Source organism: Camelus ferus, chromosome 12 (assembly GCF_009834535.1).
Source record: "Camelus ferus isolate YT-003-E chromosome 12, BCGSAC_Cfer_1.0, whole genome shotgun sequence".
Lineage (NCBI taxonomy): Eukaryota > Metazoa > Chordata > Mammalia > Artiodactyla > Camelidae > Camelus > Camelus ferus.
Window position 1 is genome coordinate 57,304,196 of NC_045707.1, and position 25,715 is coordinate 57,329,910.

Below are 25,715 nucleotides of genomic sequence, written 5' to 3' on the forward strand. Positions count from 1 at the left end.
GTCAGATCAGGATGGGAGTTTGTGACTGTGGTGAATCACGCTGCCATTTGACTCTGCATTTGGCTCTGAGCGATGCTTGAGGCATGGAGACATGTAAAGCCAATTCACTCAGATCTGAAAATATCATCAGTATTATATTCACTAAACACCCTCATTTTTATCACAGTGCTTTTATTGACAGATATGAAAAGGCAAATTATTCTAATCAAAACCAAATTTTTTAAAGAGTCAATGAGAAAAAGTTCAAGTGCCTTGGAGTACCAAAGATACTTTGTGCTTTGTTGACAGCAAATGAAAGAGTCATTTAAGAAGACTAACAATGTGTGGATTAGATGGTCAACGAGGCTTAATGCACAGTGATTTGAGTCTTTCCCTGGGGACTAGGAGGGCAGTTACTGAGCCTCAGTGCAGGAAAGCTAAAAATTCTCCCTCTGGGCTCTTCACTCATGCTAATGCAGAGGGTGACTCCACATAAGCTGGACAATCATTTAACTGACACCTACAAGCTGAAGAAAAGAAGGAAAAGGTAACCACAGTTTATTTCATGCTTTTGGTGGCTACTCAGGCAATGTGCTAGATACCTCACATGTATTTCCTCATTCCAGGTACCCTTCCATTTCCAACTGGAACATGTCACCAGGGCATTAACCTTGGTCCTTATATACATTCTTCAGTTATGTTCAAGTCATTCTGCAACATTTACTGGGATACAGACATGGAGCTTCCACGGCTGCAGCTATAGTTTATCAGTGCAGGAGAGCAGGGTGCATATCCCCACAAGACAAGTAAATGCAAACTCATAGAAGGCTAAAGGTGCATTTTTACAGATTCCCCTCCTAGAGACTGTATCTAAAAGATGGAGAACTCTGTGCTGTAACCATATTTGAAATATACTTGCACAACTTCTTTGATTAAAAAAAAAGGATAGAATAGAAAGAACAAAGAAAGACAGTAAACAAAGGATTCTATCATCTTGCCTCTGATTTTTTTTTTTCCTAGCTTTTTATACAGTAAAATCAGCAAAGAAAAGATAATGTCTATACTGGGAGGGGATGAAGGGAAGAACCAAACACTGGAACACAGGTTGAGAGCCTTTGCAGGGTACCCCCTTAGGCTAGGGCATAAATTAATCCATTCCCCAAGGGCTGTCTTACAAGAGCCGACTGCCTATTAAGGCTAGGTTGAGAAACTGTCTTATTTATTGTCTGGGTTTTTGTTGTTTATTTTTGTAACTAAAGCATAATGGACTGTTTCTCCTATATTTTCATTTGAGCCAAGGTTATAAAAGTGATCTGAATTGTATATTAGCCATTTTATATCCTCATGAAATCTCTCAATATGACACATTTGAAAGTGAATGATTATATGAGGTATGTTTAGAATCGTAAAGCCATACCCGGGAAATGTGAATTGCATTTTTGACATTTATCCATAAATTAATTACTCAAGCATTCATGCATAAGGAGAAATTGTTGAATTTTCTTCAGATGTTAATTATTGACCAAAATCTTATTCATATTTAGATGCACATCATTCAGGCATTTTTTTCTTATGTGAGGTGCATCTCCTGAAATAAAATATGAGCCTCTAGGGTAATGGAAAAGCCACACATTTTACAATTATCAGAAAAAGTCTATGGTGATAAATATTGCCTTTAAAACACCTGGGAAGCTATAATTTCTCAAAATAAATTGTAAACTAAGCATGATTTTATTTTGCAGGGCTTTGAAGCTATAAATCAGTTTATGTTTGCCTCTATTCATTTAACCTATTGTTCCCTCACTTCCCTATTTCCAGGGAGGTGATAATGATAACCCCTCTGTATCTCGTAGAGGCCATTATGAAGATAAATGGAATAATATATGTGAGCATACTCTGGGCTATTTGAAATAGTACATATATTGATTTGAAAGAATATATATATGTATATATATATAAATTAGAATGTGGTTAATATTAATTGTTGTTGAGGAATTATAGACTAAACACTTAATAAGATTTTTATACTTTAATTCAAATAAAATTTCATAAAAATACTCAACATATTTCAATAAAGGAACCAGTGATTTACCACATCCTCTGATTCAAGTGATTCAAAATAAATGTTACTGATTTTTTCCTCTTGATTTTGTTTTTTTCTGATCACTCTAGTAAGTCCTCATGGGCCATTACTCACTGACACATTTTCTGGTCTGGTGAGCCTAAATTCAGAAACACACCTTCCTAGTCTGTTTACAACTATAAAAGTTAGTCAGTGGCTATCTAGAGTTCTAACATTCTTCACGATAATTTCTAAAAGCTATTATGCTGTTATCTTTAATCTTAATTGTGCTATTTTCCATCCCCCATTTTACCCATAGAGAGGAGTAATGATGCAAGTTATCAGAAACAGATAATCCATTGATCCCTCCAGCAGAATAAGCAGTTGTGTGCAATGTGGACAGTCGCGGGGATTGTAAAAATATGGCTGTAACTGGGTTGGATTTATTCTTTCTATGGCTTTAGTATATTATTGGAGGGGAGTCCCAGCTGGGCTCTCCAACCTCCTTCGTCCAGTTAAATTGTGGCTATTCATGATTTCAAGGTCATTAACAGTCAGAAAATGAATGCAGATTAATATAGGGAATTGAATTTAATTCTCATTACTCTGGAGAAATAGCACTGGGAATGGATGTTATGCTTGCCTGTCTAATAGATCCCTCTTCTGTGCTCCCAAGGCACCCTGCCTACAGAAATATTTTCACTTGGATAAACAAATAAACTAGACAATGGCTATATTCTTTAAAAGAGCAAAAGCATGAATTGTGCACTTTAATCCCCAGCAACTAGAATAGTGGCTGGAATGAAACAAATGTAGTGTTAAATATGCTTATATGAATGAATGACTTAAAAAAATATTCATTAACCAATTTAAATCTCAATGTGAAAAAATGTTACTCTTTTATTCTGACATCAGGTAAAATCAGAAAAGGAGGCTTGGAAAAGAACTTGGGAGAAAATGATGGAATTTAAATAGTTCTTAAAAAGATAGATTGCTTCACTGGGGAAGGAGGAACACCTTACTGGGCTATTCATAAGCAAGTACTCTGCCTCCTGTTCTTTGTTCTTGAAGGAAACGGGTCCTAATTTGGACCTTTTAAATCAGAGCTCTGCTTGTTCTTTCCTTTGTCTGAAATGTCTCTCTCTCTCTGGTTTTGTTTTGTTTTGTTTTGTTTGTTTTGTTTTGTTTTGTTTTGAATAAGTTTGCAGCAGGATGCCATGCAATGGCAAAGTATTTGCCTTTGTAAAAATTGCATATTCTTCTTTAGGAAGTTACCCTTGAAATAAAAAGAGCTGAGTCTTAGTTATTTAAAGTCCGCAGTATGTGACCCTTAACCAGCAATTAAATGGTGGACCCAGCATTACAACTTTATAAACAATGCCAGGCAAATTTTTCCAAATTGAAGTTTTTAAAGTAAGATAGACATACTTAAGCACTATGATGATTTGGCAAAGTTCTAATTCAGCATACTGTCAATAGAATACAAATTATGTGAAAATCTTTATAACAACATAATGAGTAATTTTGCTGAAATGAAGGCTAAAAAATTAAATTATATGAAATAAATATATAATTTGTAGTTTGTTTTGCTTTATGTCTCATCCAAATACTTTCCTCCTTTCAACAGAATAACCAAGTATGTGTCATAATACTTAAATTGGTTCACTTTTAATATTTTGCTGACTGGTAACAAAAATTACCAAAGCCTAATGCATATTTTTCTATATGTTCATTATGAAGGGATACTTGTCAAGATAGAAGAGAGGAATATATTTCATTTAATAGCCTGTAGTCATAGTTATAACTTCCAAATATTTAGTCTTACTGTATATGGACCTACTTTTGTAATCTTTTCCAAGTTCCACAAATACTAGGTGTAAACCTGGGGATCACACTTACTGTAAAGAAAGTGGATGTTTCTAGTTTTACCAGTCTTGTGAAGAAGCCAGAGTATCAAAGTTTAATTTTCTAAATGTTAAATATGTAACTCACAAAAAAACAAAAAGTAAGCTCAAGTCAAACACATTAATGAAAGATTAAGCCAAAGGTTAAACTGGTTCAATGGAGTATAAGAAAGACGAGTGTATGTACTACAGTCAGAGAAAGAAAAAATGCTGCAATGACATTGCTAAGTGAAGTTCAAAACTGTTTAATAGCCTCCAGGGCCATAAAATGTAACCTTTGGGATTATTTTTTCTATCAGACAGAAATCATTTGTATCTCAACTGGACAAAAATCATTTACAATTTACCAGTCATCTAAAGGTTAACATCTAACTGCATAGTGTCTGGAACTTTAACAATAGTAAATAGTAAATCAGACAAAACTGAGTCCTCTTAGAGAATTAGGTAAGCCTTGAGCAGACCGATTAACCAGTATTATAGTATGTCACGGAAGGGATGTGTTGTCATCCTTTTGTCTCCCAAGTTTTGGATACTTTTTCTTAGTAAGGGAAAGGGGAAAAAAAGCTGAGAAATTCAGTCTTAAATTAGGGTGAGAGGGACTTCTTCTCTAACTGGAGCTGGGGCAGTGGGCCATGACTCTGAGCAATAGAGATAGGCTCAGAAACATACCATGTGGTAAGAGGAAGTTGGCCCTGGCCACTTACAGGCAGGTCTGAAACCAGGACAAGTGGTACCCTATGTGACTGGGACACTTCAGGGATGGGCCTGGACTGGCATGCTCCAAGAAAAACTTTATTTTATTGCAGTTGTAATTTATTCTGTGTCTTCAAATCCTTTCTTTATCTCTAGCCTTCAGTAAAATCCAGCCAAGTGGTAGCCTGATAGTTCACTGTGTTTTGGAAACTTAAGGAGGGGGTCTGTTTAATGTTTCGGTGGGTGTTCATGTTAGGCATGGATAAAAAGGGGAGGGGCAGTGTTTTTCCTCACACTGAAGCCTGTATTGTGATCGCATCAGTGACTCAAGGGAAGATGACCAGAAAGAGAACCTACATGAAATTACTTACCACTGACATTGTTGATTATACAAAAAGAAAGAGCTATATTGATTGGACTTGGCCAAAACTAGTGGCAAGTGAAGATCAGGTCATATGAAATACCTGGGCAGGTGTGTATCAGAACTACTTGGAAGGGGGCTCTGGAAAAGACTAGCTTTTTCCTTCAGACATATGTAACAGGGTCCAGAGCACCTGTGCTTACTGAACTGTAGTACAATGATTGCAGCTATGAACTCATATTATCTGGGTTCAAATCCTAATTCCATCTCTTAATAGCTATATGAATTTGATATTACCTAGCTTCTTTCTGCCTCAGTTTCCGTATCAGTGAAATAGGTATAAAACGTTCCTCCAAACAGGGCTATTAGGAGAACGAAGTGAATATCTATCTACCTACCTATCTTCAAATACTTAAGTAGGTGCCTATCATATTGTATGCAGTTTGTCTCTTGGCATAAGGTCTATTCTTGCCTTCCTGCATTTGCTTTTGAATTGTAGAAGTGGTAGCCTGCAAACTATATTTCCCCTGTCAGTCGGGTTCAGAATTTCGCAAAGAGGATGAGAGATGCTGTCTTTCCTTGCGTTTCGAGATGCCTTCCACAGAAGTAGTAGAGTGTCATATAGGCTTTTCAGTGGGAGTGTGGCTCCCAGGTGCCCACTCAGCTACAATAACAGCAGGGACAGAGCCTCCAGCAGAGTAGTGCCAAGGCAGGGCTTCAGTCCAGCAATGGTACCAGCTCTAGATCAACAGATAAAGCACTGTACTCTGTGTTTCAGCCTCTCCAACAACTTTGGAACTACTTCTGTGCAGTAAATCCCTTTACACTTGAAGTATCTGGACACAGCTGTTATTATTTTATTATATTACTTCCATTATTCATATCAATTATGATATTAATACTATTATTAGTATTCTCTGAAACATTATCTAGGAACCAAAAAGTCTAACGATATAGCCTTTCTACCTAGCTTTTCCAATCTACTACTCTAGTCCTTTTTCCCACATTCTTGATGCAGAAGAATATGTAATGAATGATCAAATAGTTATATGAACTAGTGTATCATTTAAATACACCGCTATAGGTTTATATCTATCACCGATCTATGGCTTAGTGGGGGGAGAGATTTATTTCATTTGACGCCAGTCTAAGAAAGATCATATTATTTTGGAGAACAGATTTTGAACAATTAGAAAAATGTATAATCAATAATAGGAGAGTTCTTACGTTCTACATAAGGCAAACGTGTCTAGAAATATTGTGTGACTTATCTTCAATATATTATCTTTCTTCAGCTTTCTGTTGATTATCCATGACTTCTAACAGTTTGAAGGAGAAAATATATACCATACAGGTTACCTTGTTTCACAGCTGAAGCCACGTAGTTTATTTCCAATAGCTGGACTGCCTTTGTAAGGGAAACTGATCAATGAATTTAGCACCCCTAATTATAAATTCATAGAAGGATCTGTGAATGTGGGGTCTTAAAACAGGGGAATAATGTGAAAAAAAAATGGTCTGGAAAAGGCAGAATTGATATAGAAAGAAAGTATTTGGCTCAGCACTGAGCTTAAAATTTACTGAGAGATCAGTCTGGCTCACATTTTTTTCTTGGTTCTAATTCTTCCATTTCTTTAAGGGTTTAACCCTCTCATACTTGTCTTTCCTCATTGTCTTCCTCTGTTAGTCTCTGGAGAAGACTACTGTTGAATGTGTCCTCTCCATGCTCTGGTTTTTGCTGGCAGACAAGAGACTCCTCATTACACAGTTACACAGTATAGCTGGCCGTGGGCCACATTAGCTGGAAAATGGCTTCCCTTTGAACAACTCTTTCCAATGGCTTATTTCAGCAAACAGCTTCCTTGGCTAGGTTGATCTCTTTATTAGTAAACTGGGGTCCATAACTATACAACATGTGACTAAAAGTAAATAAGATCAATATGCAGGTGTAACCTGTAGCACTAGCATCTTTGTTACAGTGATACCACCGGAGACATCTGATTAGTCTACATGGGAGACTTTCTAAAAGCTGGAGAAAGAAAATACAAAGAACTGCTGCAATATGATTTGAAGAATCATTGACTAGAAGACAGTAGGGCAAAATAAAGACTGTAGGGCTTTGTAATCAGACCACTTAAGCTCAGTCCTTGACCCTTTCACTCTAAGAATGAATTCATATCTTAATTTACCTGCCTCTCTCTTTTCCCTCTGCCTCTCGTCATACACACACACCACACAAGACATACCTACAGCTTGTATCAAAAGTCAGCCAGTTATTATGACCTGCTGCCCAAATTCAGCCTGCCACCTATTTTTGTAAATAAAATTTTATTGGAAAATAGCCACACCCACTTGCTCACATATTGCCTATGGCCACTTTTTTACATCAAAGGCAGTTTAGTAGTTGTCAGAGATAATACAAATACAAAGCCTAAAGTATTTAATACTTGGACCTTCACAGAAAATATTGTGCTGATCTCTGGCTTAGATAACAGTAGAAGCTCAAGGAATTTTAGTCCCATTTCTTAAGCTAAAAAAATATGACAGAGCATCTAGTGCCCAGACCTTGGTTTCTAATAAAAAGAAGCAGGGCTCCTTGGAGCATTGTCTGATCCCAGGGCTGAGGCAGGAAATATACAGGAGGAGCCTGGAGCATCTTGTAGTGCCAGAAAGCAAAGAAACGCAAAAAATAAACTAAACAAACAGAAATAGAGGTATATCAACAGGATGTAGGAGACAAATGAAGGTGCTCCCAGTGTCCAAAGCTGGAACAATTTGAGTAAATAAATAAATAAACAAATTAAAAATTGTATTGGATTTTAACCCAAAGTCTAAAACAAATCTCCCTGCACTCATATGGATATAAATAACTGACTGACTAAACAAATAATGGGGGCAGAATAGAAAACTCTCCAGTGCAGAAGTCTTCCAAATACTTTTTGTAGATACTCTTCCCAAAGGTGAAACATAACTGTCCACTCCTTAAATGGGGCTGCACATAGCTATTTCCTTCAAAGAGTACAGTACAGTAAAGGGGAAATAAGAGTAACTTTCTCATGGAGAAGCCTGACAAGCACTCTCTCAACCAGATGATCAGGGTCAGCATCAACGGTGATAAGTCAGGTGGATGGTACGTACCTTTGATGTGGTGTCATGAGAATGATACTTTGCCTCTGTGGTCTTTCTCCACAAAATATATAACCCGGGTCTAATCGAGAAAAATCAGATAAACCCCAATTGAAGGACATTTTACAAAATATCTGACCAGGATGCCTCAAAACTGTCAAGGTCATCAAAAACAAGGGAAATCTGAGAAACTGTCACAGCCAAAAATAAGCTAAGAAGAAAGCATAACTACTAAGTGTATTGCGGTTTCCTGGGTGGAATTCTGGAAAAGAAAAAGGACATTAGGTAAAAGCTAACGAAATCTGAATAAACTGTAGACTTTCGATGATAATAATGTTTCAATTTTATTGCTACATTAATTATAACAAATGTATAATACTAATATAAGATATGAACAATAGAGGAAACTAGGTTTGGTGTATATAGGAACCCTGTTCTATTTTGTAATTTTTCTGTAAATCTAAAACTATTCTAATACAAAGTGTTTATTAAGTATTTGGCAGAAAACACTTGAAAAGTTTTCATATTTGGATGACCATATCTTACACAGTTAGATGTGGAATTTATTTCATCACATAGATCCAACAGAGCAGCATAAAATGAAGAAAGATTCCAAATGTTTATTATCTTACAGTAATATACCATGCTAAAATATTTTGCTTGAAAATGTCTGCACCTTTTGCATATGTAACAATGGGCTTTGATCCTAAAAATGCTAAAGAAGTAAGAAATTTTATTTCAGGGAGAAAAGATAAAATTAGCAGGAGATAACAGCCATACTCTGAAATATAATAAAGTCATTCAGAGGCTCTATACAATAGCAGTACAAAAGAGAATGAAGGACACAGTTAAAGGGTAAAATCTACTGGGGACATATTTAATTCAAGTATTGCATTTTGGAAACTACCCAAAAGCAGTAAGAGAGTTAGCACAACGTCTGGGAAATCAGGGTGAGCAATACAATAGAATGGCAGCTCACTTGTATATTTGGAGGGGAAAAAATCAACATAATGAGAAAGAAAACTAGTTTTCCTGCATTTAAAGGGAAAAAAATACTCCACACTGTAAACATTTTTCCCAAAGAAGTAACTATCTCCCAGGTGGAAAATGTGCGGCTTATAATGTGCAGCTTGAAATGCAAGGGCAATCTATGCCAAGAATACATCTAAAATTGACACCCAGTTCATTGCGGAGATAGCTAAAGTTTGAATGCTTTAAACAGTTAAGCAAGGAAATCTAAAGCTGTCATCTGAAGCATTTTAAATCCATGACAACATGCTTAGTTGTAAAATGATGGTTCTAAGCCAAATTAAGCCATACTGGGGATCTTACTGAAAGAGAAACTGATATTTCACAAGGGATGTGTCATGTCATGTTGGAATACAGTATCATAAATACCTTGGGCCTCTGATGCAAGAAGCAAAGTGATACACCCTGACTTAATCTTAAGGAAATACCTTTTTCAATCTATTTGAAGATAAGGAAGCAATGCAGTCATTTAGAAGACCTATAATATTCCCTTTGAAAGACGCATTAGGAACGTAGTTAACCACAAATCAATGATTTGAATTGTTTCTCCTAATACAACAGAAAAAAATGTTTAGAACCACTGTCTTTGCCTAGCAAATTATTTTTTAAAACAGTCCTCAAGGCAGCTCAAGATAATAAAGCAATTAACTTATCCATTTCATCATGCTAGATCTGAGAATACCTGTTACACAGAAAATTATTTATTAACTTATTGGTACTCTGTGCTAATACTTTTTTAAACATTTTTTATTGAGTTATAGTCATTTTACAATGTTGTGTCAAATTCCAGTGTAATGCACAATTTTTCAGTTATACATGAACATATATATATTCATTGTCACACTTTTTTCGCTGTGAGTTACTATGTGCTAATACTTAAATACAGAAAATCTGTACATTGTACTGTTAGGAACTTAATTGTCAAAATAATTTTCAAAATTTGATTTTATTGGTTTACTCCAAGTTGCATATATAAATTCTACACATGTTTGCTTTGGCCTGATGTCTATAATTTGAATCATTTTTTTCAGAAGCAACTATTATTTTTTTTAATGATGAGTAAAGGTGAAACAGACAGACTGATTCCTTTGATTGCTTGACAGTTACATTGTTTAACTTCTTGGCTAAAGGGTAAGGAATTAATTTTGCTTATTCCATTATAGCCTTAGCACAAGCCATTTATCAAGATTCATTTATTTAACAAATGTTTATTGATCGCAAAATTTGTGTCAGGCTTTGTGCTAAAATTTCAGGGATACAACTGTAAACAAAATCAGAAAGAGTCTCTGTCCTCATAGAGCTTATAGTCTAATGAAAAAGAGAGAGATTAACTAGATAATCATATAAACAAATGTGAAATTGCTCTTGTAATAACTGCTAGAAAGGACAAGTGCTTGGTGCTATGTGATTTAGTCAGACTTGGAAAAATCTTCTCTGAGATTCACAGTTGGGTTCAGATATAAAGAGTTAGAATGTATGCTACTAACTTATGGTGAAAGATAATTTGGACCATGAATGAACTTTGAAGACCATAGTAAAAATGCTTTTATTTTAAGAGAGTAGGAGAGCATTTAAGAGTTTTAACCTAAAGTGACATAACTATTTTTGCATTTTAAAAATGTCATGTAATCTATTATGTGGATAAATGGTAGGATGAGGCTGGCCTGGATGCAGACAGATTAGTCCAAGAGTTATTACAGCAGTCAGGAGTCAGTTTTTGAGAAGCTGAGTCATGATGTTTTTCTTGGAAATGCCAAACAGTAGATAGGTCTGAGAGCCATTTAGGAAATAATATGAACTGGACTTGGTTATGGGTTGAATACAGGGGTGAGAGATAAAAGAGATTTCTAGATTAAAGAGATTTCTGGCTAATGGGTATTGGAGCTATCGTTAAGACAGAGTTTAAAAGAAGATTATTAAAATGTGGGGAAATATGATGTGGAATTGATGAGTCCATTTTGGGATGTTGACTTTAAGATGCCACTGAGGCACTTTCTTGAGGGTTGACCTGAACAGTGCTTTTAGAACGACAGAGTAAGGATCTCCAAAAATCTGCTCCCCTATCATAAAAACAATGAGAACACTAGCAATAACTGTCAAAATCAACTTGTAAAAACTCTGGAAATTAATTAACGGCTTACAACAATTAGAGAAGACTTTATGTAGTAAAAATGGCTGAATCTCAATAAGAACAGTGAGCACTGTGGCATTTTAACTTGCCTCATTCCCATCATCCTCTTCCCACCTCCATAGCATCATTGGAAACCCATGGGCTCACAGCTAGACAGTTGTAACAGCCAGCAGCCTAGCAGATACCGGAGGGACAGAGTGGCTTTGGAGTTACTTAAGGTCTCATCTCCAGAGAAATATCTTTATTTGACTTTGCTAGCAGCTCCTAGGTAAAGCTTCATTCTTAGAACCTGCTGTTCTTTGACCTAACTCAGAGCTCCCTATGTGTGAGTCTCATCTCCAGGGTAATTGTAGAAAATAGTTAGTGGTAATTACTTAACATTGCAGCTGCCTGAGGCAGTGATACCACTTGTCGCTAACAAGAAGTTGACTGAAAATCTCAAAAGGAGAAATGGGGGAGTGAGATGTTCATTGGGGGATGTTATTCCTGAAAATCTAGAAGGTGATGCTCGTATGCAGGGCTGTGCATATTTTATACCCAAAAATTTATATCTCTCACCTTTAGCTGATGTTGATGCTCTGCCTCAGTAGGAAGCAAAGACTAAGGCAGGGTTTCAACTGTGTGCTGGAGCATTGAGTGCATACCCTAACATACAAACAGAGCCCTTCAGCAAGACTGGGAGACTTACCAGTTCAGGGCCGTTAAGAAAATCTAATCATTAGCTGATCACTAAGTTAACTGAGAATAGAATTCATTGGCTGCCCACAATGAAGAACACAGACTAAATTAGTCCAAGAAAGTCACTCAACATACAACTTTGCTGGTGGGGTTGTAAAGTGTTGCAGCCACTTTGGAAAACTGTTTGAGAGTTCCTAAACTTGTAAACCATAGATTTACCATAGGATCCCAGAAATTCTCCTCCCAGGTATATGCCCAAGAGAAGTGAAAACCTATTTCCACACAAAAATGCATACCTGAATGTTCATAGAAATGTTATTTATAATAGTAAAACAGTGGGGGGAAAACCCCAAATATCCATTAAGTGAGGAATGAACAAACAATAAGGCATACACACACACACACACACACACACACACACACACACACGGGAATAGTGTTTGTCAATAAAAAGGAATTAAGTACTGATATATGCTACAACATGGATGAACCATGAGACATCATGCTAAGTGAACAAAATCAGACACAAAAGGCATGTAGTATATGATTCCATTTAGATTAAATGTCCAGAATGGGATATCTAGAAAGGTAGAAGAGTAGTGGTTGCTAGGGTTTGGGGGAAGTGGGAACGAGGGGTGAATGCTACCAGGTATGGTGTTTCCTTTTAGGGTGATGAAAATATTCTAAAATTACATAGCAGAGATGGCTGTACAGCTTTGTGAATATACTTAATTGTATACGTCAAATGGGTAAATTTTATGGCATGTGAATTGTAGCTCAACAAGAATCTTACCAAAAAAAAAAGGATGAAATGATAATTTTCAATGTTTGATGTTTATAGGAAGAAAGATAATCACTTTGGATACAAGTTAGAAGGTTTTCTGTTAACTTTTTTTGATATGGTGATAAAGTTTCATAATTGCCTTAGTTCATGAATGCTGCTATCACAGAATACCACAGAGTAGGTGACCTATAAAAACAGAAATATATTTCCCACAGTCTTGGAGTCTGGGAATCCAAGATCAAGGTGCTGGCAGATTCTGTGTGTGGTGAGGGCCCATTTCCTGGTTCTCAGATGGCCATCTTCTCCCTGTGTCCTCACAAAGTGGAAGAGGCAAGGGAGCTATCTAGGATCTCCTTTATAAGGGCACTGATCTCATTCATGAGGACTCCATTCTCATGACCTAATCACTTCGCAAATGTCCCACATCCAAAAGCCATCACACTCGGGTTTAGAATTTCAACATTTGAATTTTGGGAAAACCCATTCAGTGCATTCATATCAATACTGAAGTTACAGATTACAAATTTTAAAAAGAATGCAAAAAGTAAAGTAGGAGAGATCTGGGGTCGAGGATTCTATGAGGAAATGGTTGCAGAGAACATCTTGGAGACATTATCTGTATGCCCCTGCTTTACACTGGCTTAAAGCTATCATATTAGGGAACATAAATATGTCAAAAGTTACTTTGAAACGAGGCAAGCAATGTTATTAAGATAGAAGTAGCCAGCTAAGAAGATTAAAGCATCTGGTCCTTTGCTGTTTCCCAAACTTCTAGACTTTTCAAAGGCTTTGGGGTAACAGAACAAAGCATAAAGACAGAGCAAAAACTAAGCAGAGCTACTCTCAGTAGTTGAAATAGCCAAATGCAAAATGCATATAGTTTTTAAGGCATTGGTTCTGTGCTTTGAGAATGCCTGAAGGTTTTTCAAGAGATCTAGAGATGGGCACAGTTTATTTGGGTAAAGAAAAGAGATCTAAATGTAAGAAAACAAAAAACCTTTCTCTTTATATATGTGGTACATTCAAGCCACCAGACAATTCTTAGGACCAATTATGTACATTTGTAAGAAAAGCTGAAAACTACATTTTGAGTGTTTTAGGGTTTTTTTTGCAAGGAATACACGAAATAATACTGCAGCATCAAATAAAACAATCTCCTCATTAATTCTCATTGTCTTATACAACTTATAGTGTCTCTATCTGCTTTGTCCACATTAGAGTTTTATTTTAAGATGTGTTCATGTGAATTTAAATCCTCTTGGCCAGGTAACCCGCTGGCATTTAAATAATTGCCAGCCTTGAATACTAGCATAAAAACTATCAACAAGAAACAGACTGGGATGGTGATAGGTGAATTCATTTTTGAACAGTGGATGAAAGGCTGATATGGTCCATGGTGGGTCTTTAAATGTAGTTTTTTGAGAAGTCAGAGTAGGGCAGAGTGAAAAAAAGATGAGCTTTGAAATTAGGTTCATGAGGGACAGTGGATATATTCCTTAATTTCTCTGTGTATTGATTTTCTTATCTGTAAATAAAGAATAATAATATCTTCTTCCTAGAGATTCAGGAAAGAATTAATTTTAAAAAAGTGTTAGTTAGCACTCTGGGTGTACCTGCCATGTAAATGGGCCCTCAATCACTGTAACTATCATTATATCTGCTATTATAGAATCTTAATTTATATCATAGCAATAAAAAGCATTGGAAAAAAAAGCAACACTGTTGTGACATTATAAAAATTCCAGATGTTTATAAATCATTGACATCAGATTTTGCCAACAGTTTTGTATTTCAAGAACTTGGCTTCAGTATGCATGAGGAAAAGTGATGGAAAAATAATAATCTCTACTTAAATATGAAGTACAGTGTCTAGGAAACAGTGTTTTCGTCACTTTCCAATTTAAAATAAGAAAGAAATATTCATCTCAAATGAAATCATACCTGTTAGAATGAGAAAAATGTCAAACTCTTTTGGACCTTCTCTTCTTCACAGATGAAAAGTAGAGCAGGGAAAAATGATTATTTTTCTAATGACTATACTTGTCACTTATATACAAATAGGGCATCTGTCTGAATGCTCACAGGTAATTCATACTTATGTAGGATGGATTCTGACCTTGCTATCCTACAAAAGATCGTCAGCTTCAGCTTTGCATTGGTGGCATATATTACAGCAAATTTTCATTCATAGAATCTTCATTCTTCCCTCCCAGCTCAGAGGTGCCAAAAGATCAGTGTATCTTCTTCACCTGCCAGTATCTTAAGTGCATCATACAACAGCTGGTATGCTTCAATACTGAATTAATACTGGTTGAATGAATGAGATACTCAGACTATGGTATGCAAGGAACACACTTGCCACCATGTTTCAGTAGCAAAGGACACAAGTTGCCCTTATACACAGAGAGGCAGGGACACCCCCATATGTGATGACTCTACCAGACAAAAGCTCAATGGAGGTGATGGTGACAAAGGGGTAGGAGTTTAAGGAACTGCAACTACAGAAGGGGTGTGTGTGTGTGTGTGTGTGTGTGTGTGTGTGTGTGTTAGGCAGGGAAGTGCAGAGTAGATAATGGAATCAGAGGCTTTAAAGGCAGAGCACCTAGAGAAAGCATTTCTTTGGAATTCTACCTGGGGTTACATATGTGATTGAAACTTGACCAGGTATAATGATAAGGGAGGCTTTTTGGCCAAGAATCCAAAAAAAAAAAAAAAAATTATGCAGGAGTGAACTAGTAGGTCTTAATACAGTAGAGTTACATTATAGGAACACAACTTTTGAGTGGGAGATGGAACCTAACCCTCATTTAATTTGCATTTAATGCCCAAAAGCATGAGACTGATTCCTATTCAGTGAGGCCTCAGAAGGTACTGACAGTCTGGAAAGAAAGATGTAAGCAGTCAAGGTCATTTCCGTATCTTTTCCAAGAATAGGATGCCATATCCATCTGCTCACATGCAAGATTTAGATTAAAATCCAGTAAGCATTACCTACTGTGTGCCAGTGACACTTCATCTTGTTACTGTCTCCCAGGAAACAATTTATTTATATTCATTAAGTTTACAGAGGCTGATTTATTAAAACAGAATAGAGTAAATCCTCCTGGCAAACAGAAACATTTTATAATTCTCATCCATCATTTGTTCTCTATTAGGAATTTTATGATTGTCATAAAGTCAGGAAGTAGAGCAAATAATCTTAGTGCATGCCAGGCACTGTTTCAAACGGCTTACACGGATTATCTCATTCAATCTTCACAACCTATTCCATAGGTACAATTATAATCCAATTTTACAGATGTGGAAACAGAGCAAGAGCTATTGCCATTTAGCCAAGGTCACACAGGTTCTAATCGTTGGATCTAGGATTCAAACTCAGCAGGCTGATTTCACAGCAGGGACTCGATCTCCAAGCCATTCTCTCACCAAGCACTGAGTCACTCACTCTGGAGGATTTCCACTTTGTTTTGTCTCAAGTTTGGCACAGTACTCCTCAAATTTAATGTGCTGAAGAATTGCTATAGAAGGGTATAGACCCCAAACCAAGTTTTAAAGATGATAGAAGGGGTTTTTCAAGGGTGATTGTTGCCTTACTAGCTGACTTTAGGACTTAACCCTGGGAAGAACCAATCTCAGTGTAATCTGCAAAATCACAGGCAGCCTGTGAAGCAAATGCAATGCAAGTACAAGCCAGCCCTCCCTAACAGGGTGCTGGGATTGCTAGTTACAGATAAGTTATCTATTCATTAGGGTTCAGAAGTTCTTAGGTAACACTAGTCTGCTTACTGTATTGCAGTTAGTATATGACATTCAAGATATAAAATAAATACATAGAAATGTATTTTTATTAGCAGTGTTACCTCTTCAGACAAGTTTTAATCACTCTTCATTCATTCATTCATTCATTCATTGGTCCCTTTTCTCTTTCCTGCCTTTCTTTCCATCTATTCATTATTCATTCACTACTGTGTGTTAGGTGTGTGAACAAAACAAAACAAAATAAAATGAAACTAAAACATGGTCTTGTCCATGTTCAGCTTTTGCCCTTTAAAAGAATAAGGAGGTTCCACTTTTCTCAGTATTGGCTTACCTCTTAGAAGCATGCCCAGTGCTAATAAAAGGAACTCGATCTTTTGCCTGAAACCATAGAAAAATTTTGATTTTGTGGAATTATGTCTTCATATTTATATTTTAGAACTCTAACAGGTAAAATTCTGGTACAAGATAAGGATGATAAGACTCATTTGAACTTGGTAAATGCATTTGTTTATCATCATCATACTTTCTTTTACTGCTGGATAATAGAAGTAATGTGTTTAGGTCTAAAAATGTCCATCTGTTATCCAGCTGGGGGACTAATTACAGTTGTCTATATTCTATTTTTACATTTCTACATTTAAAGTTCTCTTAATAAAAATTCCTGGATTTTAACTTCCAAAATGTTCCACTGATACAAATAGAATTAGACAAATTTGATGCCCAAATGCTATTGTATCCAAGTGAAAACTTCTAAATCCAGAATATTATTAAATGAATCCTGTGGGAAGCAGAGATTCCAAGCCAATAAGATGAACTAATTCAACCTACACCACATTCTGGAAGAAGCACAGCTATAGTCCCTCTATGCAATAAGGTAATGCCTATCTGAGAAGAGCTCACCTGATGGAGGTATTGCCAAGTGTTAGAAAAACACCTTAACATATTTGTTTAAATTTTATAATTAACTTGTATTTTGTATATCCAGGAAAATGAATATATGACCCATTTTCTCTATACAGTTAAAAGAAATATAAAAATCACCAATAAGCCTCTGAAACAAAGATGTCTTTCTACCATAGAATGCACTCAGGTTTGTAAAATATAAAAGATAATTTAAGTGATTTTTAAAATCAAAATAGTCTTTTTCTGTCAAAAAAAACTTAGATTGTGAGGTAAGCAAGGTAATGATCATTTTATACATATAAATGATGACCAAAGCTTGCAAATTTAGTTGGACTGTTTGTTTCACTAAACTATGCAATAATATGTGTGGCCTGATAGAAAGTTGTTTTCCAGAGCTCTCTTTGAAAGGCAAAGACACAAAAGAAAAGTAAGTTTTCTTTATTTCCTCTTTAAAAAGGATTTTTGCATTTAATAAGCTTGACAACTTACAGTCTACAAAGAGTTGTTTTATATGTCTTTTTGCTACCTTCAGTTCCCTCAGGATTTGTGTAAATGCTTCCAAATTTATCAATGGAATGTCTCAAAAAATTTGGAAAGGCAGTATTAATATTGGTAAAAGAGATGAACATAAAAACAAACAGAAGTGGAAGATTTGAAGAGTAAGAAGATGAATAAAAGGATACTTAAGAAGATGAGAAGCAAAATACAGGCATTCTTTAACTTGCATGAATGTTAACTTTTAAATTAACGAAGTAGTGAAAAAAATGTGGATAGGAATTTAAAGTCTCAAATTTGAGGAGAATTTCTCCCCGGGGTTGGTGGTTGTTAGGCAGTGGTATTCTTGATATGTGATTATACTATAACCCAGATCTAAATCATAGTGTGAAGATGAGGACTCAGAGAATATGAAAGCCAAATTATTGAAGCTGCATATTTGAAGTCAGAGGTTCTTTCCTGACCTAGAAGAAACTAATCAGTCATTGAGTTGGTGGATCCCAAAGGACTAGAAAACTACTAAAAAAGAAAAACGACCTGTCAGATGATAATTAAAATTACCTGCAGGCTTAGCACTGATGGTGTACACAGTCCCTAGCATGCCGGGGAGACATCTAGTAAAATACCTCTTTCCTCACAAAATCTATTTTTCCATCAGATTACCTGGCAATATTTTCCAAGGAACTATATTTCCAACTCTGTATTAAAAATGCAAAGATGAATGGCATTTTCTTTGTTTTTAGAATGCCTGAAAAGTCAGCTTTATGGACTGTATCTCTTCAATAACCCAAGGAGTCAAGGGAGGAAAAAATTCAGACGTAGGATATAAATAATAACAAGCAAAGAAAATACAAGTATAGAGATGAAGGAAAATTGAAGGGCAGAAATATAAATGCTGCAATTTTATCTCCACTTTTTCTCCTGAATGATGCTGAATACAACAATTAACCTGGCTCTAACCTCCACCCACACCTCCCATTGGCTCAGTGGGAGCTCTTCACAGAGCTACAATTATGAGCTGCACATAACACAAAAGTGTTAACTTGCTCATTTACCATCTCTTCTAGTCCCTAAATATTTTATCTTCTCTCCTGATGTGAAAGGTCCACTGACATCAAATGCAGATACTTTATGCCAAGAGCTGTAACATTTATATACATCCCATATGAAAATGAAAGATAAAAATCTCATGTCTATGCTTTAAATATGTCTTACACACATATGAAAATTTGTCTTACATGACCACTAGCCTGAATAAAAATGCCAATCACTATGGACTAAGATTTACATGGCGCTAAAAATTTAGGGCGGGAAAGTTGTCCAAAAAAGGGCTTGAAGTAAGTAGAGAAGATTCCTCTCATCTGATAATATAATTTCCACAGGCTCAGTAACATGTTCCAGTTTTTTCTCCAGGCTTTGCCTACTAATTTTAAAACTGGTGTTAATAGTAATTAGAACTGGCATAAATGACACAGTGTAGGCACCTCCATTTAAATCTCTGTAGCCCCTCTCTGTCCTCATCTAGTTCATTTTCTTCAAAACATTTTGACTAAATGAACATATTATCATTATTTCAAAACTTATCTTGGAATGAAGAGGTTTCCTCACTCATTCCTTAAAACCTCCCCTAATGAAAACCTTATTCTTGATATAATAGCAGTATTTTTGTTACATCCTGTCCGTAACAAAACCTCTCATCTTTCCCCTGCATTATTTCATTGTTCTTTTTATACTACCTAGAGATAAGATAAGCTACTGCAGTTAGTAGGAGTTCACAAAAGAGCAGAGAGTTATTTGAGGATATATACACAGTGACATTTTAGGAAAGCTGTGAGGTGTTAAGAAAACTGAGTCCTCAGAATTTCAGACTTAGGCCACCACATAATTTCCTTTGTCTACTAGCAATACTTCTGTAGCCAGAATCAAAATCCTCAAAAAAGTAATTTTTTTTCATATCTTCCATTATGGATGATGAAGAAATTGGCATTGACTATTATCCAGCCAAACAACCAAGCCATAGTTTGGTGTGAAGACCTATCAGTGTGACCTCAGAGTGAATCTATTCTCTTCACACGTGACTAGAACATCATCAGCTGATAGGGATAATTTTGACTTCCTGTTATTAAATCTATTTAGAACTTGTAATCATTTTTCTGTAATAAATTTTAATACACTAGTTTCAGGAAGAACCTCATTTCACCTTCTTGCTCAGAAAGCTTTAATGGCCTTCTGAGTAAATTCTAAACCCTTTTAATAGTCTTCTGAATAAATTCTAAACTCCTTAAACTTCTGAATAAATTCTTTAACTCCCAAAGCCCCTTACATTCCCCTTCCCTATCAGCTTCTTTCTGATCTTAATATTTTGCTATTTCCTTCATGTCTTCCATGTTCCAGTCAAGTGAACTGTTTCAATAAGAACAAACATGCCGTTGCTTCTTGACTTCATACATTCCGCAGTTCAGCTGAAATGTCTGTTCAATTCTACCTCCATCTAAAAAAACCCTCATGTTTTTAAGGACCTAGCATAAAAGCCATCTCTGCCTAGCACAATGCCTTTCATGTTCCATGTAATCCTTTGTTCATATATTTTAACGTTGTGTCATTTACCAAGCCCTACCTTTTTCTGGAGATAATTATGACTGCTATATGTTCCTGTAGAGGAAGGGCCACATTTTAATTACCCTTTTCTTGTAAATCTCCATAGAACATAGTAGAACAAATATCTTGTACCAAATTAAGCAATCAGTAAATATAGTTGAACTAATTTTTCACTTTAAAATGTATTTAAATGAAGTTTATCTTGTAGGAAAAAAAATGATTCTTTTACTCATTCTTTCATTCGCTAATGTTTATTGAGCATTGGTTTTATGCCAAGCAATGGATATAGGGTATATAGTTGCAAACCAAACATTGTCTCTCTGCTCATGAAGTTAACAATCTAGTGTTATAACATAGTGTAATATAAAAAGCACTAAACTGATTGTCACTTGAGTTTGAGTCTGAGCCCCATTCCTCACTAGCTAGGAAAAGTTGGGCAGTTGATATAATCTCTCTGGATCTCATTTTCTACTGCTGGTTAGATTTGCTGTTCTTTAACATCCTTTATGGCTCAAAAATATCATTATATTTTATTTTTACTCTGGAGGAACACATTTGGGTGAGTGCAACGTGTTCAATAATACTTATGTCAATATCAGTGCTGTCTTTTTGTTAGAATTAAGTTGTTTTCTCTCTATTTGAACCAAATACAGTAACAGCATGTGTGGGTATTTTACTGAGTGATATCAAATAGTCATAAAAAATAGAAATCAGCTTCAAAAAATATTTTAGGAGGCCTAATATTATTTACAAAAATGTCAATAATAAATACAGGATTAATGTGTATTGCTTTTGACAAATGATGACCATACTGAAAAATCCTGACCAGGAAGTTTCCAGGAGTTATGAGTGTATCATCTGTGTTCACTCAGTCAGGCAGTTATGATGGAAATGGTAACTTTCCTAAATCAATTCTGTGCTTTAAGAAGAAACAATAGCTAGACTATAGAGTGTTATGATTTATTGTAAACAATATTAAAGAGAATACTTCACAAAGTCATTCACAGAGTCCACAGTTAGACACTTAAAGGACTTGAAAGCAGAAGAACTTACGTGACTGAGACAGAATCAATCAACTCAGTAGAAAACCCCTCCAGGACTGACTAACCCTGGGTCTCGGCCCACTTTTATCAACTCTGTGAAATAGCTATTGCTAATACTCTCTGCTCTTCTCAGACCCACTCGGAGTCTTAGCAGACAGCCTTGCTGCCTCCATCACTGAAATAATAAGCCTTCCAGTGGTAACTCCCTCAGTCTCCTCTTGCATTCTACAAACTGACCTACAATGGTGTCCATGCTCTCATCTTCTGGCTCCACAGAAGGAAGTATCTTCCTCTCACCACTGTCCTATCCCGCCAGCTTTTCCCCGGATGCCTCTCGGTTCCCTCTCACTTTTTTGGTAACCATATGCCATCTATCATTGCTTCTCCTGTTTCTTCAACCCTCCATCTCGGCTAGTATTTAAACATGCTCAAGTCTCTTCTTAAACACATCATAAATGTTCCTTTTTTGAGAAGTCATTTCTGAATCCCCCAGACTGGTTTAGGTTACAGATGCCCATTGTACCATGTATGTTCCTTAACAGCATTTATAATTATTTTAATTGAGAAATATTTCTACCAACACCAGCAATTCCAGTAGGGGGCTGGTGGTCTTGAATACTGCTTTATCTTCAGTGCTTAACACAGTGCTTGGTGCACAGTAGCCACTTGAAATGAAACGATAGAATGAATGAATGAATGTACTTTCTCTCTCTCTCTCTCTCTCTCACTGTCTCACACACACACACACACACACACACACACACACACTTCTGAAGCAAATGGCTTTCCTCACTACTAGTAATAAAATTTCCTCCTAGGCTTTCAAAAAAAGCACCAGTAAGATGATTTTTTTTTAATACTTGAGGAGTGTTACAGGAAGAAGTCATAGAGAGAGAGAGGAAAGGAGCTCGTGATGGTGGTCACGGACTCCTGTGAACTGCTGAATATGCACAGCCATCCAGTATTCCCCTGGGAGGCTTTTACCTGTCTTCTCCAGGGGTCAGAGGAAGCAAGCACCTTGGGTGTAGCCACTGCCTATTAAAGGTACACAGAAACATTATGCCTTGCATTAAAACTCTATATCCATCTTTTTGATCTCTTTATCGCTTAATTGTTATAATATATGCTAACAATTCATTTGCAGAGTTCAAAACTGACTTCAGTATAGAAATTCCAAAATGAACATTTGTGTGCATGCACACACACAGTTAAAAGTAGAAACCAAGCAGAAATTAAAATACAAATACTAGTAGTCTTTTGGGATAGAGATGATTTTTATGACTTGATGTGAATACAGATTTGAGACTGAGTGTAGTTGCAGTAAAGATATGACCAGTAGAGAGCGCTACATGCACTAAGATTTAAATACTCTTTTGACTACTAACTAGTGACAACACTTAATGAAAGAATAGTATTTCTCATTTTAAATTTTACTTAGAGTTCTCTCCAATTAGTAAATCGATGCATCACTTTTTTTGAAAAATAAACATCTTGTGTTTTCATTGTGTTCCTGTCTCTTTGTTTGGTAGAAATAAAATCTTCAATGAAACAAATATCCGAAAGTGGATTTTTTAAGGCTCTTAACTTTTAACTTGCTTTAGACAAATACACTGTTAGCTTCTTAGTTGAAAGTTGTGGTCATCATCAGCGATTTACCAGATTGCTGGACAGTGCATCATCATATCACATATGTTAAATAGAAAAAAAAATAGTCATCAATCTGTGGCAACTAATTTTTAAAATTTTGGCATCTTAGGTTTTAGAAATTCAATTAAATATGACATTTCAATAGATGAGAGGTATCAACTGGCATGTGAGAGGATGCATAAATGAAGCAGGAATTAAATGGTCACAGGTATTATAATCTGAAAGCATGTCATTGAAAATGGCAAATGGCCACTGTAACACTGGATTATACAGCACAGAGCCATAACTGAGTGGAATTCATGCTCATAAAGATGATATAAACAAGAAAGATTTTCATTCTTAATAGTGTTTGAGACAGCAGAAACCTAGAAACAAACAAACCTGAGAGTTCATCTGTAAGAGATGATTTCAACAGAATGTTTTGAAAAAGGATTATGTATAAAATATATTGATATGAAGTGATTGTATCACTAGATAAAATAATCAGGGTGTATAGTATAATGCTATGTGAGTTTTTAAAAAAATATGTGAACACGTGTGTATGTGTGTGTATACACATGTATATGTATATATACACTTTCTGAGAGACAACACCAAATGAAAAAAATCCCTGGTTCACAGCGAAAAAGAATGTTACAATGAATGTATGTATGTTCATGTATAACTGAAAAATTGTACTCAACACTGGAAATTGACACAACATGGTAAACTGACTATAACTCATTTTAAAAAAAAAAAATGTTTAAAAAAAATCCCTGGTTAACATTGGTTACTTCTGGTGAGTGAGCTTTTGTAATACCCACTGAGAATCTTTTTCCCTGTGCGTTGTCTTACACTTAAAATTTCGAAACAAGATTCCCCATTAAAAAGAAAATGTGTAGAGAAAACATTTAATAGAATAGTTGACTTGCTTGTCCCAGATTAAAAATGGCACAGATTTGTTTACTTTTCTCCATTTATTTGAGACTGCTTTGATTTGGCTTGTTTTGCCACTGCTGATCAATGCAAAATTCCAGGTGACAGGAACCTGAAGATACTTAGAATTACAACCTTTTTCATTTTTCTTGGGTTCTCCCCTATTTATTTATTTATTCATTTATTTATTATAGAAGTAGAGTTGATCTACAATGTTGTGTTGTCTTGGGTTTTTTTTTTTCTTTTTAATTTATTCTAGTTAAACCTTTGAGGCCAAAATAAAGTCATCATTGGGTTTATTATGCAAGTAAAGCAAGAATTAAAATTAGGAAATCTTTTAAAGAGGAAATTTCTTGGAGACACTGTATTTCAGGAAGCAGATCTACCTTGCACAGCTGCAGACTCAGGGAATGGCACAATACGATTATAAGCATCAGAGAGATCTACCTACGTTGGCAAGGAGATAGGGGTTCATCCAGGACCAGAAAATCAGGGGAGGCAGAGGTGCTGAGAGTGAGGCACTGAGTTTAGAAGAGCATAATTTGTTCCTATTGAAAAGATACTTTATGCTTTAAGATACTTTATGCTTCAGGTTGGGCCCAGAAAGATCATATTGAAATGCAAACCAATTAAGCTAGTAGTAATTTTTGCTTTAAATTAGAGCACCAGAGGATAAAAACAAGAGTTTATAACTCTCTTCTGAATGTGCTGTCCATGCGAATGATGTATTTTGCTCCCAAACTTGCTAATTACTGGCTGTATGGCCCTCAGCACACCTACAGTAAATTCAGTTAGTGCCTCAATTACTGTACTGTGTCACAATCTGGGAAGAATTTGAAGGCCTTTTCATCTGTGTCTCCCTAACATCCTTAATTAATTCCATAATACCAGAATTTGAGAGAAATAAATAAGTTGGCCTGGATTAAGGGGAAAAAATGAAAGTCAGGAATGAAGGTGCTTTTCAGGAGAAAATCATATTTTAAATGAAGCTAAAGTCTAAAACAAATAACCCTTGACCATCATTAGTGTGCTTCTCAAGGATCAAGGTAACAGAGTTCTCACTTTACCATGAAAAGATTTCTTAGCAACATAGGCACCCAATTATAATAATCATGTCCCTCCTTTTCTTTAGTTTCTCATGAAATCTCTTAGAAGATCTTGGTCCATTTGGCTAGCAATCTTTTGATTCAAAATTGCAAAGAGTAGCTTTCTGCTCAGAGGTGTGACATTTTGTTATCTACGTGCAGAAAAGAAAATCTCTCTCCAGTTTCCTCTAAAAGTGAATGTAAACTATCTCCAGAAAGCATTCACAGACTCTAGACTTTCCTTTTATTTTGTATGCTTTTAACACATACAGATTTACAGCATCATTCTTGTTGATACATCATTTTGTAATTCATTCTATGCCTTTTCATTGATGCTTCTATCTCCTTCCCAAAATGTTTTGTAAACTCCTCAAAAATAATATGACTGTTTCCTACTTCTAATTCCATCCCAGGTCCAGCGTCCTAGTCAGTACTCCAACAAATACAGTGTAGTTTTCTTATTTGAAAAAACAAAGTTTCTATCAAATACAGTGTGACTTATTTTCTGACCATTCTAATGTTG

General features: G+C 35.8%; 1 protein-coding gene and 1 long non-coding RNA gene across 5 annotated transcripts in view; one reads left to right on the forward strand and one right to left on the reverse strand.

The window, feature by feature from the left end:
• Positions 1-25,715, forward strand: part of LIN7A (lin-7 homolog A, crumbs cell polarity complex component) — a 211,532-nt gene that overhangs the window by 60,109 nt on the left and 125,708 nt on the right.
• Positions 1-25,715, reverse strand: part of LOC116667790 — an 85,208-nt gene that overhangs the window by 53,139 nt on the left and 6,354 nt on the right. The gene's annotated exons all lie outside the window — the stretch shown is intronic.